Source organism: Tachypleus tridentatus, chromosome 3, assembly GCF_004210375.1.
Source record: "Tachypleus tridentatus isolate NWPU-2018 chromosome 3, ASM421037v1, whole genome shotgun sequence".
In the NCBI taxonomy this organism is placed as follows: domain Eukaryota; kingdom Metazoa; phylum Arthropoda; class Merostomata; order Xiphosura; family Limulidae; genus Tachypleus; species Tachypleus tridentatus.
In genome coordinates, this window is record NC_134827.1 from 19600171 (window position 1) to 19624672 (window position 24502).

At 31.9% G+C, this 24502-nt stretch overlaps 1 long non-coding RNA gene across 1 annotated transcript; it reads left to right on the forward strand.

Moving 5' to 3' along the window:
- The first annotated feature begins 2333 nt into the window (after positions 1–2333).
- On the forward strand, positions 2334–11704 carry LOC143246481 (uncharacterized). The gene is made up of 2 exons (XR_013025989.1): positions 2334–2438; positions 7814–11704. It is a non-coding gene; the product is annotated as an uncharacterized LOC143246481 (long non-coding RNA).
- Positions 11705–24502: the final 12798 nt, after the last annotated feature.

A 24502-nucleotide genomic window follows, 5' to 3' on the forward strand; every position in this document is an offset into this window, starting at 1 on the left:
AGTCAGTGCTTTGTTTTTAGTTACTGGATCAATCAGTCGTAAAGTTGAACAAATAAGCTTATTTTTACATCAACGCAGTAAATTAGTGCGGCTGTAAACGTGATGTACAAGTTATCGCGATGTTTACACCTGTAGAAAGGTTTAAAGATAAAATATACTAGTTTTTTTATCATTATATGGACTGAACGTTCGATAATTTTCATCGTACAATCGAAAAGAACTCGTCAGAAAAAAACAACTTTACAACAACAAAAATGTTTAAAATTAACTTATTATTTCCAATAAAAGTAGTATAAAATTTAAAACTTAATAAAATATAACTTTATTTGGCTGTTTGCTTTTACAATGAAATTACTAATGTAGCATTACGTCCATAAAAGTTACTCGAACATAATAAATGAAGTAGATATTTTCAATATTTTGTAACAATTCAATTTGCAAAGGAAGTATTTCATTTCAAGCATTTTAAATTTACATAAAGACGATGACAGATTAATTGGTTTCTTAAACAGGAACCTCGTGTTTTTTTTAATGCATATATATCAGTTTAAAAGTAATAGAATAAGCAAACAAAAATTATGTTAATGATAGACGAAAGAAACGTGAAAAGAAGAGAATTACAAAGATCCACTTTTATTTATATATTCTGCTATAACCTTAGTTTTTGATTGTGTTATGACACTTTAAATATTTACGAGCAAAAGTTAACGATGTTATAAAAGATGAATTTGTTGACACCTCAAAAACTGTTATTTAATCTGAGCTTTTAAAGTTAAAAAAGATACATATAATTCCAAATATTTTATTAGATTTCTTATTCTATTTTATTCACCATAAACTGTCAAACACAGTTTCAATGAACACTTTCTTATTATGAAATATATTAACATTATTCCACCATACAATAGATCGGGACTACATGTTGCTGTTTTATCGTAAATATACACAGTGTATGTCGTAAATTTACTCTTGACTCACTATAAAATCAGACTTATATAAACAAATAAGTAGACTGTGTATTATTATTGTTACAAATAGTCAGTTTTCACTTTAAAACAGTTGTTTTTTATTCTGAATTTCGCGCAAAGCTCCGCGAGGGTTTTATGCGCTATCTGTCCCTAATTTAGCAATATAAGACTGGAATGAAGGCAACTAATCATCACTATCCACGGCCAATTCTTGGGCCACTCTTTTACCAATGAAAAGTGGGCTTGACCACAAGTTAATAAAGCTGCCGCAGTTGAGAAGGTGCGCATATTTGGTAGGACGAATAATCAAGCCTACGACCTTCACATGGCGAGTCGAGCTCTCCTACCACTTAAAAAAAATGTGTTTTAAAAATTCATTTTGTTTGTATTTTACTCTGTGTGTTTTACAAGACGTTAACATTCACGGAAATATAATAGCGTATATAATATTATTTACTGTCTTTATATATTTTTCTAACTTCTCCCAGAAAGATGAAATATCTTATGCATTCATAGTATATTCCCCCTCCCAGTATTAGCAGTGAAGAGAAGACAACGAACCAACATCACCCACACTCGACTCATAAACCGAGGGTCGCGGTTTCAAATCCCCATCACACCAAACAAGCTCGCCCTTTCGGCCGTGGGGGCGTTATAAAGTGATGATCAATCCCATTTTTTGTTGATAAAAGAGTAACCACAGAGTTGGCAGTGGATGGTGATGACTAGTTGCATTCCCTCGTGTAGTTTTGCGCGAAATTCAAAAATAAATAAATAGACATCATCTATCGTGAACTTCTGGTCTATTTTTTACCAATGAAAAGAAAAATTGTTTGTTTGTTTTAAATTTCGCACAAAGCTACTCGAGGGCTATCTGCGCTAGCCGTCCCTAATTTAGCAGCTGGTCATCATCACCCACCGCCAACTCTTAGGCTACTCTTTTACCAACGAATAGTGGGATTGTACGTCACATTATAACGTCCCCACGGCTGAAAGGGCGAACATGTTTGGCACGACGGAAAGAAAAATTAATAATCACATAATAGCACCTCCACGGTTCAAAGGATGAATATGTACGGTGAAAACTGAGAGTCGAGTGTTTTAATCATCAGGCTATGTCAGTCTGACAAATTGATAATGAAAGACGGGACTTCCCAGATTTTTCATGAAAGAAACATGGTTGTAATTGTTGCGGGTAATTTAATGTTCTTTATGTGCTTGGTTCTTAATTGTTTAATTATCTAATTCTTACTAATATAAAATAGCTTCGAAGGAATATTCGAAGAAGAAACATATGAGGTTTTCATGAGCAATGTAAGTATGAAATATTTTTATCATTCACATACTTTTTCGATGGTTTTAGAGGGCGCTGGCATAGTAATACATACTTTAATCCTGTGATTGTTATGAAAGTGAAGTGTAGGTATTTACTTTCTCTGTTTTAATAATCTGGCTTTCGGCGTTCAAATTGTAAGTGTAACTTACTAAGTAAATATTGGGCCGTTAATTTTAGAAGTCTGTTATTTATTGTTCTGTTTGTGTGCGGTTGTTTTTCTTGTCAGTTTTATAGTTGTGATCCAAATGCCTTTATTCTAAAATTGCCATATTCGTTATTTCATGTGATATGGCTGGTAGAAAAAAAAAAAAAAAAAGCTTTAATTTTATCACATTTATTGAGTTTTAAGATTACCGAAAGGAAAATGTTGCCCAAAGTATAATTAAGTAGATAAAAATATGTTTGTGTTTTTGAAATCCCAATGTTAATATTCTCTGAAAGTTAGTATGAATGCATATACATGTATTATACTTTATTAAGTTTATATATTATACATAGTAAATGTGTAAAAATGATATGTAAAATTGCAAGTAACTGATTAGCAGAAAATACGTTCATTTGAAAAAAAGATATCAGGAAAAAACATTTTACAATTAAAAAGTTACTTCAGTTGAAGTGGTATATTCAAATTACCTCTAGCTGAATTTTAAAATGTATGATACTGCAATTTACAAGTAAGCAAAAGACTTGCTAAAGATTATTTTCAACTAAAAGAAACAAAAACTAAAATGAATGTGGAAACTTTGAAATAGCTTTCAGTTTTTCCACAAAAAAGGCTCAGTATGTTTGTCCTTTCTAAATACAAACAATGTGGCAACAACATATGTAAAAATGATTTAAATTTTTTGAAACATTGTTTTAACCAAACATTCCCTTGAGAATAGACCTATGTGCCAGTCTCAGTTCTGCAACCACACCATGAATATGATCATAGATATTTACTGCTACAAGATATAATATTATTTGATTGGACATTCAAGTAAGTTTAGTAAACAGATTTGGCATGACCACTTTTTCATTGTGATCATAAATAAATTCAATACTTAATACATCTAATTGGTATTTTTGTTAGTGGTGCATATCTCATCATAGTAGTCAATACAATTTGTATCTAGATATTGATGCCATGGTATGATATGTATCTAGATGCATAAGTTTTACAAACAGTTTGTAACAAAGTTTGAAAGTCTTGTCTGTAATTTGTTACCTATGTCACTAACATTGACACATTTAAGTACTTAAAATGTTACAGTGCTCTTTCAAATTCCCAAGTTTGGTCAGCTAAATGGCAGCTGGTAAGAGAAGTGAAATAATGTTAATATTTGTCTGTTTTGTAATGATTAATTTTTATGTTTCCTTGCATGTGATGGTTCTAGTAAGATAAATGAAGACAACACATAGTACTCAATGCTCATTTAATTTATTGAATCATTAATTTATAGCAAAATTACTCTATATATTTTTCTGTACAAAAGACTTATGGTTACTAGAAGCTTGCTAAATTTTATGAAAATATTTAAATCATATAGTATCAGACAATGTATTAATCACATCATGGCTACTCTGTGTTTCCACATCTTTAGTGTTCATATAAAGATTTGATAGTGAAGTTGTTATGGACTAAGCTGATAAAATTGTACAATCCTTTTCTTAAAGGTGTTAAACACCTGCTGATTTACTGCTAAAGGTATCATATTTGAGTCCATAATTAGTATAAAGCTTGCAGGGTATTCAGTTTTGTGAATCTGTGATGAACTATACAAAATACCACAGTGCAAATATACTAGTCTGATGAAAGGAAAAGTAAGACCAGAAATAACTTTTTATTTATTCAATCATAAGAAAGACCTCAGTGTAGTGGCATCATTTGTTTTTTAACTTCTAAAATATATCGTAATCATTCAAAATATCGGAGACTTCTGCAATATAATCTTTAAGATGTTTTAAAGCCAAAATTCTTCTTTCAGTAACTACACTTGCAAGTAAAATCAATAAAAACTTAATAGTTACAATTCAAACAATTTGTTAATTGTGTTATCAAAGTTTATACTCTCCTGAAACTGTGTTGTTTTAACTATTTGTAATACTAATTAAAATTTACCAATGAAACAGCATAATTAAACTAGTATAGTATGTAAAAACTATGTGAGATATCAGTATCTGCATATATGTTTTTTTTATGAATGGCTACCTTATAAATGGAAAGATTGTGTTACCTAATGACCACCTGTTGTGCTGTTTTAACTTAAACTGTGTGATTTCTCGATATCTGCCGATTTAATTTTATAAAGCAACAGGTTACTTGTTTAAGATGAGTAAATTCCAAAAAGGAAACAAATAATTTACGTTCACTAGAAACACTATTTAAATCAGCAATTAGCTTGTGTAATTTAAATTTTGGCTTATTTTTACAATATGAAACTTTTTTTTAAACAGTTAATACTGTTTGTTAACTTTTAAACCTTTGCTGACTAGGCTAAAGTTCAATAGGTATGAGAAACGAAACATTTTTATGGTGTTTGAGATGTTTTATTCAAGATTTTAAAAAATTCTGAAAATGTTTTCATTATATATCTTTACTAATTTGAGTCTAGTCTGATTAAAGATGTGGAAATAAATGATATATCAGGGAAAAATGTGAAATCTTCAGTCCATATGTATTTGTTAAAACTCTATCATCTAAAGGTTTTAACTTTCACCTATTCAGAGCTAGTTATGCAGAAGTTTGCTGAAAAAACAGTGAAGGGTAGGAAAATAGTTGCATTTCCCAGTTAGCAAAATAAACTATCAAAATTTAAAACATTTTATGAAGTACATTAAGTTACACTAAATTTAAACTCATTGTATGGAGTCAAAATTTTGTTCACCAGTAATCTAATTAAATCAGAAATATTGTAAGCTGTATGTATATCATAGCTGTGAACAAATAACTGGTAGTTAACTCTGGTAGTGAACTCGCATACAGTTAAACTCCTCCATATTATCATTGTGTGCTTAATTTGTAATTTGTTTGAAATTTTGACCAAATTATTTTGTTTCTTATACTTAATAGCTTCCTTTAAATTATTGTAAAGAAAATAATGAATTTGCTTAATTTTTCTACCCACTTATGTAAGATAATTACATTCAAGTCTTAATTATTAGTCACTGAGTTTTTCAAGTTGAATAAAGATTTATTTTTACATTACTGTCATAAAAATGTTTTGATATAATTTGCACTTAACATAATATTTAAGTACAACAAGGGACTTGTTGGTCCATCTCGGCTGTCCCATCCTCTTAGCCAAACTAAAACTATTAAAACAAAATATAAAGTTAGCCCTTATCATTCATATATTTATCAAGCTTTCTTCTAAACTCACTCAAATTTACTGCCTTCGTAACATCCGAAGACAACTTCTTTCAATGGCGAACAAACATATTTGAAAAATAAAATTGTCTTAACTGAAGACAGCTTGTACCTTGTCTAAATCTGTATTTGTGTTTCCTAGTTTTTAATTCTTCCTGTTAAGTGTGAAAGATGATGATGCATCATCATTATTAATTTCTTTTACAATCTTAAATGCTTCAATCATATTCCCTTTAAATCTTCTGATTTAAATATAAAACAATTTAAAAGATCTTAATTGCTCCTCTTATGACAACTCCCCTCCGTGGTATCAATTTAGCAATCTTTTCTTGAATTCTTTCCTCAGGTAAGAAGCACAATACTGAACACAATATTCCAAGTGTTGCCTAACCAGTAATGTATACAATGAAATTATAACCTTTTTTGACTTGTATTCAATATTTCTGTAGATATAACCTAAAAATCCTATTTGCTCTACCACTACCTAAGATCCTTTTCTTTCATGACACTTTTAAGGTTATTCCCACCCAAATTATTCTTCTAATTGAAATTATGATGGCCCACATGCAATATCTTGCATTTTTCATAAAATGTAATGGTTTTAAGACTGTCCAGTTATAAGAATCCTTTTTCTTCTTCTGTCAAGTCACTCTTCTATATAGTTAACTTATTTCCACACCTATAGAGATAATTTTCTTTAGAAGCCTTTGTCAAATAATTTCTGAAAATCCACATACACCCTTACAGACGGAGAAACATTTTCCTATAACCATGGATTTCAAGAAATTTTTCTTATTAAAATCATCTGCATTTAACCAAATTTCGGTTATTCCCATTATATTACAATCTATTCCTACAAGTGTGGCATGGCATGGCCAGATGGTAAAGGAGCTCAACTCATAATCTGAGGGTTGTAGGTTCGAATCTCTGTCACACCAAACATGCTTGCCCTTTCAGCCATGGAAGTGCTATAATGTGATGGTAAATTCATTGGTAAAAGAGTAGCCCAAGAGTTGGCAGTGGGTGGTGATGACTAGCTGCCTTCCCTCTAGTCTTATACTGCTAAATTAGGGACGGCTAGTGCAGATATCCCTCGTGTAGTTTTGTGAAAAATTCAAAACAAAATTCAAATTCTTACCATTGCCCAAAAGTCATCCATTTTATTTTTTACACTTCTAATGTTACAACAGTAACAATTAAGCATATTATAATTAGTACTCCATTGATTTTCTATGATAAACTTTCCTTTACATTTCAATTTTGTTTCATTTAGTTTAGCTTTGTCCTCGCTGCTGTCTACTCCAAGTTTAAAATTTCACTTACATTTGAGTTAATAATCCTTGCAGGCATGCTAAACCCTTTCCTACTAAGGTGTAAACCATTCATTCAAAAAAGTTCCCTCTTCTCACTGAACTGCCCAACCAGCTAACCTGCTCATTCTGACATTAATTTAGCTCCAGTGACCTACTCAAACTTTTACCTTCACAATTAATTCTTGGCAGATTCACTGAAACAATTTATTTATTGCCTTTATTGTTAAATGCTTTTGTTAACCCTTATACTTATCAATTACCCCTCTTACTTCCTCCTCTTTATATTATTTGCCCCCACGTACACAACAAAGATTGCATCGTTGCTAGTCCTTTTGATTATATCTCTTGCTCTGTATGTTATGTCTTCTATCTGTTCCATAGGGTAACATAATCTCACTTTTTTCTTCCTACTTACCACACAGACTATTCTATCTACATGCCGTATCAGGGAATCACCTTGTAACTATACAGAAAAAATAATGCTTCCATCTATGCTTAAACCTCATATATACTGGGAAACTTTGCTTAATATTTTTTTTTAATAGATTAGTGACATTACTATTGATTACTGATTTTGTACAAGTGTTTCCATAAAGTCTAGGATTTGTACTCTCTATATGTAAATCTTTCAGTGTTTCTATGAAGTCTGGATTTTGTACTATATATATATAAATCTTTTATTGATTTTATTGTTCAGTTTTTATAAAATATGATTATTCTCTTTAATAATTGCAGTACTGAGTTCAACAATAAATTTATATTTATCATTAATTTTCATTGTTTGTTATTATATTTTTGTAACCTTTTTTTCTCCTCAGTTAGTGAATTTTCTTTATTTCTATTTCAGAAATTATTGCAAAACCATATGACAGCTGAAAGTTTGACCTATTTTATGGACATATTCATTGTGTTATTAAGGTGCCAGAGAAATCTGAACTGTGAGACTATACTTCTGTATTGATACAATAGATTTCTAAAATAAGTTAAATCTCCTGTTTTATTCTGCCCAGAGCTAAACTTCTGTTATTGCACATTTGTCAAAATGTCACAGAATTTCAACACACCAGCACCATATTTCCCACGTGGAGTGTATGGTTTTGTTCTGTGGCTAGGATGCTATCTTACTTTGGTTGTTTATTTAGTGTGGGCTTTTGTACCTGGAGAATGGCTTTGTATACTTGGGTTTACCTACTGGCCACAGAAATATTGGGCAGTAGCAATCCCTGTATTTGTTTGTGTTGGAATTTTTGTCTTTGCCACCTGTCTTTATCCTGGTATCAACTTTTTATTGACTGAGCCTCTTAATTCTCCATATGTGATAACAGATGAATATGCAACTGAAATGACACAACCTCTACCAGAAGGTAGTATTCCACCCATATCAGATGTCCCTATTAGTGAAGTATGTCGTAGGCTGTACATAAAACGTAAGATGGCTAGGTGTTGATATGATCAAGTTACCATATGTTGTAATTCAAGTGTATAACCTTTGCTATAACAAGGCTGCTGTAATACAGTTAGAGAAGAGTGCAATTTATTTGTCAACCCTCTTGAGGCTGAAATTAACTTCTGATCAAAACATGCTACCTACATATGATAGGTTAGCTGTAAGTGTGGATAATGTGTAACAGACATTTTTATGCTTGTGTGAAAGCTGAAGTTGAAGACAGGGTCTTTCATAGTAAACATTATAATGAGTGCCAATGTAAGAGTGAGGAGCTCACAAACAAGTCAATGGCTCCAAGTGCCATACTTCCTTGTTGTGACATTAATCATAATTAACATATAGTGTACAAAATAATGATTTATGTATTATAAAGTTCATATTAGTGTTTGCTGTATGAACATTTTCTAAGCATGCTGTATTGGTTCATCACTTCACATATGTATATGAATAAATTTGCCATAAGTTTGCTCTATCACAGCATAATTGTGAAAAATTGTGTTCCCTCACATGAGAGATGAATAAGTAAAAATGGTCATTCTAAGTCTTTAACACTATTTAACATTCATTGAATACTTTAAAATAGGTTTATGTTTCTCTACATATAAATTATAGAAATATAAAAATAGTGCATAAAGATAGTATTGACAAGACCAGAGAAGCCATAGGAAATGAACTTGTGGAAGGATGCTTCGATCCTGTGTCTGTCACCTCTTTGAAGGTGCAAGCCCATATCAGATGGTGCTTAAATACTTGGAAAAAAATTGGTGTAAATTATGTTTTGTTTTCTTTTTGTAAATGCTATTTGGAAAAGTCTGTATCCAGCATTGTATTCTGGTGTGCTTGATTTATGTTCTTTTTAATTTGGGAAGTAATCATAATTCTCTTTGTCCTGTATAGGTATGACATAAAATTATTATTGTCTTAATGTATATGTTTGTATAAAGTTTTTCATCCAAGCATTCAGTTAGTCACAACAGAATTAGACACTGGTAAGAAAATGAAATATTTAATGTTATAATTTTCATTGTGAATAAAGATTTTATTTGTGCTTGCTTCTTTGTTTCTTCTTTTCCAAGTTTGGTTTATTCTCTGCGTGACATCTCCCAAATCTGCATTTTAAAGATGCTTGTAACTGTACCGGCAGGATATCAATTTACCTGTCTAATAAAACACTGATTGTTATATATTTTAGGAGGCTAGATAAATTATGTTGTCCAGTTGAAAAACTTACAAACTATTATGAAAATGTAACATAATGAATGGAATAAGAGCAGGTTATTCAATTTGATACTCATTTAACATGACCAGTTGTAATAACATCAATCAGTCTTCCATCTGAAACCCATAACAACTGTTGGGCATTGATGACTGCCATATCAAAGAAATTTGGAGTATTATGTTATATTGAATTCCAAAGCAACTGCTAGGAGCAGAGTAGTGAGGAAATCATAGAACTTGCTGAAGACAAGGAAAGAGGTGCACATTTATCTTATCTACATTTTCCTTTATAGTGGAAGAAGATGTGGAAATTAGGCTAAAGCAAAGTAGTTGTACATTTTCTAGAAAAGTTGTTTAGTTAATATTGGAACTTGAATCATTTATATTTGCAGATAAATAACCAAAGACACCATCCAGGAATTAGTTAGTCATCAGTTCAAACAGTGTGAAACATCAACTACTTTTAGTGGATGATTAGAAGAATGAAAGAAGTAAACCATAGGAAAGATGTTTCCGTTGCACTTTAAAAGGTGTATTGCCAGTCTTTAGGCAATAGCAACTACTTGCAATCGATAGGAAAAGGAAACTGCTAATAACGTGGAAACTGTGAGTGTTATATCAAAGACTGTGGTGAATCACTTGTCAATAATAAACCAAGGAGATGTTATCCTAAAAATAAGAATGCTTCATTAGCCACAACTGAAATGAGGAGTGTGTTACTTAAAGAAGTCAGTGTGTGGGTTAAGGGACTTATTAATGGAAAACCTTGTAACATGTTGACTGACATGTGGTTCTACAGCTGCCATTACTGAGCTTTATATGTTAATTAAAGGTTGAAATTGTCTCCAGAAATAAAACAAGAGAATTAATGGAGTATTGTAAATAACAAGTGACATAAAATTTTAGCAAGAAGAAAGAAGTCACCCTCGTGGTGATAAGCTTTCCCACATGTCATTGTATGAATGCAATTGACATCAAGGAAGAGTGCATGTTGGAAATAGACTTCATGAGGAAACACAAATATGATATTAGACTAGCTTCAAATAGTTTAATAGTGCAAGACCAGGAAGTGTGTTTGCAATACACAACAGTTACTCCTTTTAGAAGTTGGACTTCCACTGGCAGCAAAGATGGGAGCACAAAGTATGAGGACATCCAACATAAAGTGCAAAAGAGCAGAACTCGGTCAGTCTAGTGGTTTAAGCCAATGATGATCTATCATGATCATCTTAGGAAGCACATGGCTGGGAAAATAGCCGAGTGGTTAGTTACAGAGAAAAGCTCACAACAAGTAAATCATCCTGCTTGACATTCTGTGGTTTCTTATCAAGACCACTTGTAACAGCATCACCAGGGTGGATTTGCTCAACTATCTACCTGAAAAGAACTCTTACAGTGACAACGCAGAAAGTAATGATAAATCATAAGAGCTTGTTACACCTTTTTGCCTTAAACCACAACAAGTATTTGGTGATTAGATATTTTAGACATTACATGAGTAAATAAAGTTTTGTTTTTCTATGTAAATTTGAATTGTATTTTTTTCATAGAGTTAATGATTTGATCATTGTAATGACTATATTAGTAAACATTAATAGTATTAATTATAAAAAAAATTAATTTACTACTAATTATGGGAGTCAGAATTTAATGTACTGCTGCTTTCTTCATGTGAAAAGATTGCGAGACTTCATAATATAGGTAAGCAGTGCATGTGATCTGCCATATTTTGTGTAGTTTAATTTAGACATCTGTATTAATTGCTTGAAGTTTTGCTATCATGTGAAGATTATGTAACATGTGGAAATGCCTTGAAAGTTTAGGAGACAATTTGAACAATAGAAAAGCTAGTTGAAACAGAGTAGGATTGGCTTTATTATTGAGTTAGCAAGTGTTAGTCAATTTTGTTACTCGATCATTTATTCATGTGTTGCACATTTTGGGTTTATTTTTTAAAAAAAATTGTTAGAGATTCAGAAGTAAGTGGCAAGCATTATTTGTTATAAATATCCTGTTGCTCAGTAAACTTGCTAAATGTTTTGATAGAAGAAATAAAGCTTTTCCTATCATTAAGTGGACTAGACTTTGCATTATTCTCTAACAAATAATTGAAAAGAGTCTACCTAGTGATAAAACTGTTAAAACAATAACATTAAAAACTTTTGTTGATACATGTACATGTACACACCAAGTGGTGAAAAATTTGCTGTGATAAAATAACATTCGAGAAATGTATGTGAGAGTACAGATTTCATTAGTATATATCTTTAAGATTGAATGCTCTTGTGAATCAAAGGCTTAAAAGCTTATAGCACTACAAATCAGGAGTTCAGTGCCCATGTGAGGCAGGTTTGTAGTTATAGTTTGAAAAAAAAACTGGAACCTTGTAACATTCTCCTCTCAACAAAACATGTGCTCAACACAAGTTTTGTTTTTAGCTGGAGCTGGTGCTAGTGAAATTCTTTGCTTCTCATAAGCTGTTCACTTTTTATATGTATGTTACATTGAATAATAATTATGTGGAACAACATACAGTCCTTTTAGGTTTTTGATACACAAAGATTGTTTAAGTATGCATGTAAAGCAATTGAATGCAAGACTAACCAAAAATATATTTGACAAATAAGCTAGAGGTGTTTAAAAAGTGAGTAGCAGCCAGTTACTTTGAAACTATTATAAAATGCACATGCATCCATAATTCAAGTAAGTATATTTCTAAATCAAACATTACTATGATATTGAAAATTAGCATACAACATTATATATATAATCCCTTTGAAACATACAAAACTCTACCAAAGTGAATTAAATTACTGGCATATAATAGGTATTGAATTCCACTATATATTTTAAGGAAAAGTAAAATTAAAAAGTTAGTGGTGTTTACTGATAACTTAAACTTTAAAACTGAGGATGTCAAAATATGCAACAACGTGGTTTGGATAAATTATAAAGTTGATCAATTCATGGCAAGTGATACTTAACTGTAATAAGTCAATGCATTTAGGTTATTGTAATTTGGCTGACCTTATATGAACACAGGGACCTAAAATAACAGATAGAAATGGTACTGTTATTTATGTGTTCTGTTTTCATTAAAAACTAAATATACAGTAAGTAAAAACAGATATCTGTTGGCAATAAAGGTCTGCTGAGAAAAAAAAAACTTTGCTTAGTAAATAAAATTTCATTCAGGGAAATTGTGATAAATATTGATACATTATATAAATAATTTGTATACCAAATTAACTGCCCCTGCTAGTACAGCGGTAAGTCTACGGATTTGCAACGCTAAAATCAGGGGTTTGATTCCCTTCAGTGGGCTCAGCAGAGAGACCGATGTGGCTTTGCTATAAGAAAACACACCCAAATTAAATACAGCAGTAATATCAGTCTGTATACTTGAGACAACTTATTGGTAGAAATAACAATCATCTTTCATTATTTTATAATTAGCTTAAACATACACTTGTACAGAGATAAATGCCTTTACAGTTTAATATAAAACTATGCACACTGGTAATGTTTTTGTAAAGTAAACAAGAAGCACAAAAACTTATTGAATCTATTTTGTTCATAGATAATATTGTACCAAGAATCACTTGATATGCTAATATATCAGTGTCTTTCTAGCTGCTTTATTTAGTTGTGTAATTTAATTTTTTTTTTTTTTTTATTAATCTGGTTCCTATACTGTTTTATCATGAACAGATGATAAAGTCATTGAGATGGCCTCATTCAAGTTTCTTTGTTCTCTACAATAGGTAGGACAATTTTATCCAATGTGCAAAAGAGGCAATTGCCCAGTGCCTATTGTGCATGTTGGATATAATAATAAATCAGGTGTTTAAAAAAATATATTTCATTACTTTTTTATTAAACTAAGTTTAGTTTATTAAATTTTTAAGCTATTTACTTAAAAGAATGGTTATGGCGCTAATTTATATTAGCTTGGGGCCCACTTGAATTTGCAAATGATGTTATGATCTTGGGTGTTGCTCACTGTGGAGAGGATGCTTTTGATTTACAGAAGGATTTAGTGAATTGAGCAAATGGGTTTTAATTATAATAAATGTAAGCAAATACATGTGGGTTATAAATAATTTGAATTATGAGGATAATGTAGATGGGAAAAACCTTAACACTATTATGAAAGAAAAGGGGTCTTGGCAAAATGGTTGGTCAGTCTCTTAGGCCTACAAAGCAGTATAATGATAGAAGTAGGGCAAATATGATTTTAGGTTGAATCTTAAGAAGTATTGAATACAAGATTAAAGAGCTTATGATATTAAACCACATTTGGAATATTGTGTTTCATGTTGGGCTCCTTACTTTAGGAAGAATATTAAGCTGACAGAAGGTGTTCAGAGGAGGGTTACCAGAATGGTGCCTGGGATGAAGGCAATATTTAAAATCTTGGAAATTGTTTTCTATTGAAAAAAGAAGAGTTACAGAGGATCTGATTGAGGTGTTTAAAATTGTAAAGGTATTTAACAATGTTGATTCATCATATTTATTCATACTTAACAGTGAGAACAGTTGGATTCTGGGACACAAATATAAATTTTGGCTAGATAGAATATCTTTTGCCAAATTTTATTTTCGTAACAGGGTAGTTGATCTTTGGAATTGGTTGCCTTCAGATGTTGTGAGGCATTATACTTAAGGGAGTTTAAGAGAAAGTGTGATTAGTATATGAATGATAAGGGTTGTATTTAAGATTAAAAAAAACCAAAAATATTCTATACTAAAAGATAAAATTGACCAGTAGGCCCCTTATCCCAAAACAGTACGTTATGTTAATGTGGTACTGATTCTAGGTAATGTCTATTCTATTCAAGAGGATTTTACAGTGACATATAGAATTTAGGTTCAAAGGATTATTTTTTATAATATTCTTTACTAGTCAATATGATGTTATCTGAATGTTACAGGTGACAAATGTTGTGAGAGAATAAAGGTCACAAGGTGACACTGGGAACTGTACAAAGAAATCAAACTTACCTGTTTGTGTTGAATTCAGGTGTGCTTCCTTAATTCTGTTCTATTAGGAGATTGTCTAGTTAAGATATTTTAGAAAAATATCAAGTTTTAGTTCTAAGAGACCAATCACAAGAGAGTGAAAACTGTGGAACTATGCACCATTTTATAGTAATTTGATTGATTCTGTAGGGGAAGTGAATATACTGTATCATTATTATTTGTATGAGAATAAAGATCACATTTGATAATTTTACTCATTGTCATCATTTCACATTTAGTTATCAGATTCAAATCACTTATTTCCTGAGCAAAGGTACTGTTTTTAGCAGTCTGACTCTTGATGGGAAATTGGAATTTACCTGGAAATACCATACTCTAAATAACGTAGCTACAAAGACATAAATACTTATTGCATGACTAGTAATTGTTTAATAATGAGTCATAAGTATTTTGTGTTTCTTTTAATAGCAACAGTACATCATTTAATTAAGGTAAATGAAAGTCAGATGAAATAAGGGTAAAAGAAAATAATTACATCTCTGGTTACTAACATTATAAGCAGCTTACTAGTTTAATTTTGTGTTTATTTTAAAAACTAGTTATACCACACCAATAATGTCTTTTTCAAAGTGTTTGTCTGGGGGATTTGTTGTATCGACACTGATTGACAAAGAAATAAATAGAAATCATTATAAACAGTTGTTTCCATTGGAAATATGTTTATCATTTCTTATAACTTTGTAATGTTCTTAATGAATAAGAAATGATAATAATATTTTAGTTATGATAAAAGTAAAAATAATCCAAACAAGTACACTCAATGTGGTTTCTTTACTAAATTTGTTAAAGTAATTATTCTAAAATGTGGCATATTATAACTACCAACATAACTGGTTACATTTCGTGTATTAAGAAATGATTTATAACATATTCATGTCCGTAGCCAGACACAAATCATATGATTTGAACAAAGCTAAATTACTGTTTGTACTAATGAGTACTCTACATCCCTCATCAAGCATATGAGAAGCAATTGGTAGCTTTAAAACTAAAAGTTTCATAATTGTGGAAGCAGAAAATTTAAGTGAGTTTAAGAAACAGCTTGATAAGTGTATGGAGGGCTGGCCTTAAGTTGTTTTGTTTATAAGTAGAGTGAAGATGGACCAAGAGGTCCCAGAACGTTATCTTACATATCATTATACTCTCATCTAACTATTTGTGTAGTAATGTCATAAAAATATAATTTTGTTTGACGATTTTTCAGTGAGAATCTCTCTTTTGCTACAAATACCATGTAATATTTTGGAGTTGATGAAAATAATGTCCTATGAAACATCTTGTACGTGCCACTCTCATTATTCATTTAATTCCATTTATAGGGAGAAGAATTTTAAAGAAACTAAACTCACTCAGTTACAAAATAATGCAACAGCTGAGGAGATTGAACGTTTTGGGTAAAGACAAGTGTACTAGTATTTTGATTAACTAAGTTTCCTTAACTTGGTGGTAATTATTTTCATGAAATAATATTAATAGTTCATATTGTTCTTTGAAATTGAAAACCAGATATTTATCATTCTAATGTTAATATCAACATGGTTAATTTATTTTATTTATAACTGTAAGTTTTAACTTAGATTCAGTGGTGTAAGTATACCTTTGCAAGTGTGGGGAGGTCTGAAGGGCCTATCAAACATAAGATATTCCAACAGCCTAATTACTTTTTATGTGGAAGCCCATGTTTTGTAGTTTCACCAGTGCTTGGATTACACAGTTATCAAGTGCATCTTTACATAAAATCAACCATGTTATAGCTTTAAAACCTAATGTACAACATATTACATTTCAAACAAACAAGTAACAGTACACATATTGAGACGGGTAAAATGAGATTGTTGAGAGAACAGTATTTTAATGTAACTAATCTTAACAATTTTCTAAACAACACACATGAACTGTATTATTTTATTACAAGTTTGAACTTTTATTATAAAAAGAATATTTTAAAAACAGGTATGAAATGTCAATCACTGGTGCAATAATTTTTAAATACAAAAGTTTTAACTTGAAATTATATATGTGCAGTGTTGAAATAAGGAATAGTTTCAGTTTTGTTTTCCTACAGGTTTTGACTCACGTGAATACCAAATTGTTATCAGTAACTTCTGAAAAAAAATTTCATATCAGAACTGAAGAACTGTTGCAAATGATGTAATTTATCATCTATAGCAAACTTGACAAAAATCACATTTCATTATTAGTCAGTTTACAAAAGAAAACTAGAACCCCTAATGATTAAAATGTATTATTAGTTGGGCATCTATACTTAACAGTTTGTTCGACCAAATTAGAAATTATTCATAGCTCAAACAAAAACTTGAATCTTCTTTCTTTTGTAGGTTTAATAAAGTAATTAATAACTTTTTATTTCAATCATTTAGATGTAATAGTATAGTTTATATTGCAGAGTCTGTAGAGGTGAGTCAGGGTTTTCACTGAAAACAAATGTGTTGTATTTTTTTTTAGAACAAGTTGTGTGATTTCTTTATTGTCTTGTGAAAATAATGATCTGTGTCAGAAATTTATAAACAGTTGTATGCCTTTATCTTAAAACTTACAAAAGATTTATCTATAATATCCAAAAGAAAGTTTAAGCTTAACTCACAACTATGTTGGATTAAGAAAATAGTTTGATATTAATTGCACCATTGTTTGTTCTATTGTAAGTTTTATATTTAAAAAAAAAGGATCAAAACTCACCTGTCAGACTTAAAATAATGTAATTAATGCCAGCCATTTTATATTTACTAAAGGATTTAAGAGTCTTAAAATGAAGCATTTTTGTGATGTCGTGACAATAACATGAAGGATCTGGGAAAACAGAAGAGTGTAACCATAATTAAAGAAAACTTAGAATAGTGTTGTGTTTTTCTTTCTATCTGGCACTTAAATAATAGCATACTATGAAATATATATGACTATTATCACCTTCCATTGCTTCAAGTTGTATGGATTTTTGTCAGCTTTCTAGCACTTTAGGAAATCATTCCTGCCCTGGCAAGTATATGCCCTATATATAAAATAGGTAAATATGCTTGGAGAAGTTTGTACATATTTCCATTGTAAAACATGCAAAGTTAATTTATTGATGTGAATCAAGGTTTTTGACAAGATAATTAGGCTTATCAGATGGATTTCAAACTATTATAGAAACTTAAGGTAAATACTTATTTTGGTTACAACTAGTAATATGAAACCCTTTTGCATGTTGCATATGCTAAATAGTGAATGATGAACACTGCTCTATTGATTGGGATTGTTTGTGGCTTTTTTTTAACATAAAGTTTATGAGGAAAATAGTGGTTTTTCCATATCTTATTATTATTTTCTATGCTTTTATTTTAGTTTTCCATTAAGATGCTATTTATTTTTTAACTGGATGAACTTTTTTTGTGAAATATATCAAGAAAAAAATGACAATTGTGTCTTTTAATCCAATTATCTTGTCGAAAACTAGCTCAAGTTGCTACAACATAGGTATTTCATTTTCAAATTTGAACAACAGATTTACATTGAAAGGTCTTTTGCATTGAAATTGTTTTATATAATTTTTATTGATCAACTTGCAAGTTTGGGTTAATATCATTTCTTGGACTGCTAGGTCTAGTTTTCCAACTTCCTGTTGCATCCAGCCATTTTGTCTTTGTATTTTGTGACTGGTAGCACTTGATAACTTTGTGATCAACTGTTTACAGTTACAGTCTTGATAACTAAGTTTATAGAAGCATGTTGGACAAATATAGTTTGCATAGTATTCATTATAACAAATTCCACTCCAGGTTGAAGTTCTATAAAACTAGTGTTCTAGACTTTATCTCATGTTTCAGTAGTGATCTTGGAGAGGTAAGAGCTTTATGGATACATAATGTTTTGACTTTTTCTAGTTACAGTTTCTTAGAGTTGTAAGAAAATTGTATAAAAGAAACTAGAAAAACTATTTGTATGCTAAAATATATTTGTTAGGTCTCCAGAATATATTTGGTTTGAGAGTTTAGAACCACGGTATCCAACACTGTTGCCACTTATGGCAAAACTGCTATTTACTTGTGTTGAATTGTAACTTCTACCATTTGTTTTTTAAAAATAATTAATTGTATCAATAAGTAATTGTAAACATTATTGTGTATTTTTCTACCTGTCTGTATCCATAAAAACACAGTTGATTTTTCTTTTCTTTGTGATGGTACAGAAATGTTAACACATTTTTCCACAATTTTGACAGTTATGAAAAACCTGTTAGATACTGTTGATTTAGAAATTTTTATGAGGCTCCTTGAAAGCCTCTGACACCTCGGAGTAGGCTTTATGGTACAGCTATGGATTTTAGGGCTAGAGAACGTAGTTCTAGTCTATGTAATACTGCAAAATATTCTGAGCATTTTAATCTGTGGGTGGAGGACCAGCATAGCCAAGTGGTCAGAGCACTCGACTTGTAATCTGAGGGTCATGGGCTGTAATCCCAGTGACACAAAACATGTTCATCCTTTCAGCCATGAGGGCATTATAATGTGATGGTCAGTCCCACTATTCATTAGTAAAAAAGTAGCTTACTAGTTTGTAGTGGGTAGTGATGACTAGCTGCCTTCCTTCTAGTTTTACACTGCTAAATTAAGGATGGCTAATGCAGATAGTTCTAGTGTAGCTTTGCACAAAATTAAGTAAACAAAACAAAATCTATGGGTGAATTATAAGAATGAGAGTCAGTCCTTTAACATGGTTGGTGAGTGGTAGTGTGCTGCTGACAGACTGCCATTCCTCTGCTTTGTAACTTGAAATTAGATAGTAAGTGACAGCCTTACTAGGTTTGCTATGAACACAAATAACATTTTTTAGTTCAGTCATGTATATAATTGATGCACTTAATAGGTTTGTTATTCACATTAGGGACCGAACCACCACTTCCAGTGCACTCATTATTAACACTAAAACTAAGGTTTTATGGTTCACATTTCACTGCTGCAAAATTACATTTGCATTTTAGGGCCATGGGTGTATCATAGAATTAATGGCCAGATCCCACTACTTAATTAGGTAAATACAAGATTTGTTACTAGTTTTTATTCACTAGCTGCCTTCATTCTATTTATCAGTTTAAAATTATATATGTCTAATGCAGATAGTCTTTGTGCACATATAATAGTTTTGCATAAGCACTTCAAACAAAGCAACAGGCATTCAGAGATTTTCTGACTGCATTCATTTACCCAATTTCTACCATATCAGCCCACCAAAAATATGGGAGTGGCCCTTCCCACAAGATATCGTTTACTTCCATTACCTGCAGTTTAGCATATTCCATCTACTGCTCAAATTAAAGGAGGTATTATTCCAATTATTAAAATAAATATTAACTCTATTTCATTTGCTAACATAAATCAGGCAAATGGGGAAATGTTTTGAGAATAGCCTCTGTCAACTGACTGAGGTAAATGGAGTTACATTTGTTTATTTATAGTTACAACAATACTTTTTATTCCATATATTATCAACCGTTGGTAAAGATGACTTTTAGTTTGTTATTCATATTTCTTTTAGGTAAACTTACTATCAATTTTAATGTAATTATTTGAGAGGCCAAGATATATTTATTATACATATAGCAGAACCAATATAGTGTACATTTCTTTCAATATATTTTTTGAAAAATAACCATGACAGTAGTTACAGTTTGAGTACAGTTTTCAACACCATCCAATAGTGTGACACATTTTGTGCATCTTTGATCAGGGTTTGGAATCAGACCTGTTGCTATTGTCTTTTCTAAGAGAACTTGAGTGTCTTTTGTGTATTTCTAGAGCAACTTTCATGTTGGTCACTCATCTGATTTCCCATTGTAACTGTTAAAGTATTTTTATTGTTGCAACACACCCCATAGGGTCATTCCATGTCAAATCATCCAGATTTTGTAAAATTTTCCAGATGACCCCCTCAGAATGCCTTGAAAAAATTCACAATTCATCTACCCAAGAGAGATAAACTTGGTTTGAGACCATTTTTGAATTCTGTGAGATTAATTCAGTCAGTGTTGCAAATTTTAGCCTTCTACCACCATTACTCTTGCAGCTTTAAGCCACCAAAGTTGAACGAAAATGAATTAGCCAAAAATAAAAAAAAATAATTAAGTTTTACAGGGTTGTAAATCAGAAACTATTAGAGATATTGGTCTAATCTTTGGCAATGTTTTATTATATAGGTAGATGATCACATGTGAATTTTTTCAAGGCATTCTATAGGGGTCACCTGCAGCCCCCTGGATGATTTGACATGGAATAAGCCCATTGCATTTATATTTAAAATCAAGATAACTTTAATGGTACAAGTTTCCTCCAATTATTACAGTTTACAAATAAGAGGGAGAATACCAAACATAGAAGATGATTCATAAAAACTGTAGACACCTTTAATGACATAATAAATTCAAAGCACATCATAAGAACTGGTGATAAACTAAACTAAACTAAACTAACGTGGCAGGGGTTCAGTTTAGAGAGAGAGAAATCAGAAGAGTTCTCTCTCCAACTGGGGTGTTCAGGAACTTTATAGTTCCTCTTCGTCCCCTTACGTGAGAAATGTTTTAAAATATCCATGGAGTTTTTACTTTATTTTTAACATTTCAAAAATATTTGTGAGTGAGAGGAAGGACGGGAGAACTGGACGAAAGCAGCGAAAGTGAAGTGAGCCAGACTTTAGCTCGAGGATGGAGAACCCTGGCGGCTGGCGAATTGGTTTTTTTTTAAATTTACTGTAATTGATTAGATACCCTTGACTGGGTAAACGGCCCTTTTCAGAATGAGGCTGGGACCTACAGGTCCGATGCCAGAGATTTTGCTGTGGGGGGAAACGGGAGTACCCCGAGAAAACCCACTTTCACGGCCTGGGCGCCGAATAGTCTACCCAGACCGTGCCCGGAAGTAGCTGGGAAAGAAAAAAAAAAAAAAAAAAAAAAACACTAAATTAATAAAAAAACAAACAAAAAAAAACTGATGAACTACGTTGATGGTGTACGTGAAAACTGTTAGCTGCAGTCTTGTAGATCGGGTGGCAATTTCATCATGAACTTGTTTCCACACTTGAAGCCCATTGGTGCAACTGAGAAACGTGGCCTTGGTGGTGGAACTACTGGCTGTTCTTCTGTGAGTTGTTCTTCGCTGGTCTGTGATGCTTTGTTTCTTCTCGAGATTTTGGTTTGAGTTTTCTGCGTGGAGGTAGATTGTTTTTCGGTTTGTGCTGTCGCGTCGATGGTTATCTTCGTAATGGTTTGAGTCTGGCTGGTTGTTGAGTTCTGTGGAACTGGGATAGAAGTCTGGCAGGAACTGTCCTTTTTCTTTCTTGAACTACTGCAACTTGGCGTGTTGCCGACAGTGGGTGTTGTCTTCTTCTGAGTCGGGTTGTCTGAATCCGTCTTCGTGTTTCTTCTAATACGGTCTGGAATCGGCGGTATTTTGGTATTTTCCTGTTGGAAGATTTCCGTTGGTTGTTTACGATATCTGGGTGCTTGGTTTGAACCATTCTTGAGTGGTCGTCGATGTGGGCGTTCGGCTCTAAAATGAAATATATGATAATAGCAGCCATCTCGTAAAATACAGTCGGCACTGTACTTCGATGTTGTCACTATCTTCATGAAGTGTGTGGGATGATTACTGTTCTTAGAATAAATTCGATGAACTGCGTATACCTTGGCTTGTATTTGGGGTTCTATGGTTTGTCTAATTTCTTCTGGTTGAATTGATGGGTCGACGCCCCTGAGGAATACAGAATAAAGATTGACTGGACTTTTCGTTGGGGAACAACTTACTTTAAATTCAGTGTTCCATGGCTGGCACAGATAGGTTTGGTCTGCAGTAGTGGCTGGTTGGATGAGGATTCCTCCCCGGCGTAAAATACGGGTCCTGGACGGTTCGATGGTTGCTCCAGGCTTGGCTCTGGCGATCAACGTGGCGACTTGGCACGGCGTGAGGTTCGGCGGTAAGCCGTCGACAATTACAGGCGGCACTAACGGCCTGACTGGCGAGGATGAACGTTTCGTTCTATTCAGGAATAGCATATTGGCACGTCTGACTTGCTCGGTGGCTAGCTCAGGAATCGACCAAAAAAAAAACAAAAAAAACAAAAAAACTGGTGATCTTACAACTCTTTATTTATAATAGAATAAATTTCGTAATTAATTATAAATATATATATGTATATATGTACATTTTGTATTTTAGTTGGGGAGAAAGTGGAGACCACATATGTTAGTTATTTGGATTGCACAGGTGAGGCTTCATCTTGGATGGAAACAACTAACTTCATTACCTCATGCTCTGAGAGCACTACCATATGTGTGAAGTCTAATGTACCCAATGGTTTTTGTGGTATCCCGACTCCGAGTCTTTATTTTTTTAAGAGGGGGTTGACTTCAAGCTTTCTGTAGTGTTTAGTCAAAATTGGCAGTTTTAGTTAGCGTGCTTATAAAATTAATCGAATACGATAATTTAATCCACAGGTAATTTAGATATCATAGTTTATTTTATATATTTTAAGTTCCTTCTCATTATAACCTGAGTTAATTATTTGAAAATAAGTTACATTGAATGTGTCCGTGTTATCAGAACTACCCTGAGCACACGTCTGAATAAGATCACGTCCGATAATCGAAATAAACAGATATTTCAGGAAAAAAAGACTAATCGATATATTAATATCATTAACGTGGGGCCTTCACCTTTTGATAGTGAAGGTTTCTTTCATGGATAGATTTATTTTTAATACGTTTTGGAAGCACCTAAAATCCTATCCAACGTACCACAACCCTACATTCGCGAATAATATGATCTAATAATTCTTACATTAGGTTTATTTGCAAGTTTCCTTACAGTGTTTCACGCCGTCTGGTGGTTGATTCAATGTACCTAGAACTACAGTTAGGATATTTAACGTAATAAACAACATAAGATATTATCATTAGCAACATTTTTATCTCTTAAGTTTGAAGAAATTCCGGAAAATAAGTAGTTGTGTTTCGCTAATAATGCATGCTTGCCAGTATCGCTGATATGTATTTTTTTTTGGAAACTGCACGTAATCATTTAGGTACATTGACTTCCACCAAATCATCTTATATTTGTTGTTTAAGACTCGTAATGTAGGAAACTTAATATGTAGAATTATTCACGCACTTTTCTCCACTTTTATTTGTGGTGTTTATTTTAAATAAAACAAATAAATTTTTTGTTTCATCCTGATGTTTTCCATACGTAATCAAAGGACAAATAAGCGTTGTTTGTCTAACACGATATATTTTCGAAAATTTGATAATAATACTTTTCTTTTTAAAAAGCTTAACGCCACTGTGAAAATGTATATAAAATCTTTGCAATATCGTTGAGCTTTTCATACAAAATTATTATTACAGCATATTAGTGGAAGTAAAGAAAAATGCAATAACATGAAATTCACACTATGCCTACTTTCTCCAGTGCAACGAGGTCTTTTCGTCAAACTCGCAGATCGAAAAATTTAGAGTATGACTGGTACAGTTATAACAGCTACGCTCTCTATAATCAAGTAATTGGTGAAACTATGTCGGAGCTCACTAGATTAACTTAGCAAGTTGTAACGTTTGTCACTCGTATTTAAGTATTTACAAATGATAATCATTCTCATGGTCGGCAGTTTATCCAGTGCTCTGCTTCTTCAATTTTACAGTTTTGAGCTGTACAAAGTGTGTTTATTCATCACTGATAATTATAATTAGCCTGTTATTCAAAGAATTACTTAAGGGTATTCATAGATGTCGCTAAAGTTTGAAAAATCACTCGTGAGCTTAAAGTAATATAATATTCTCCA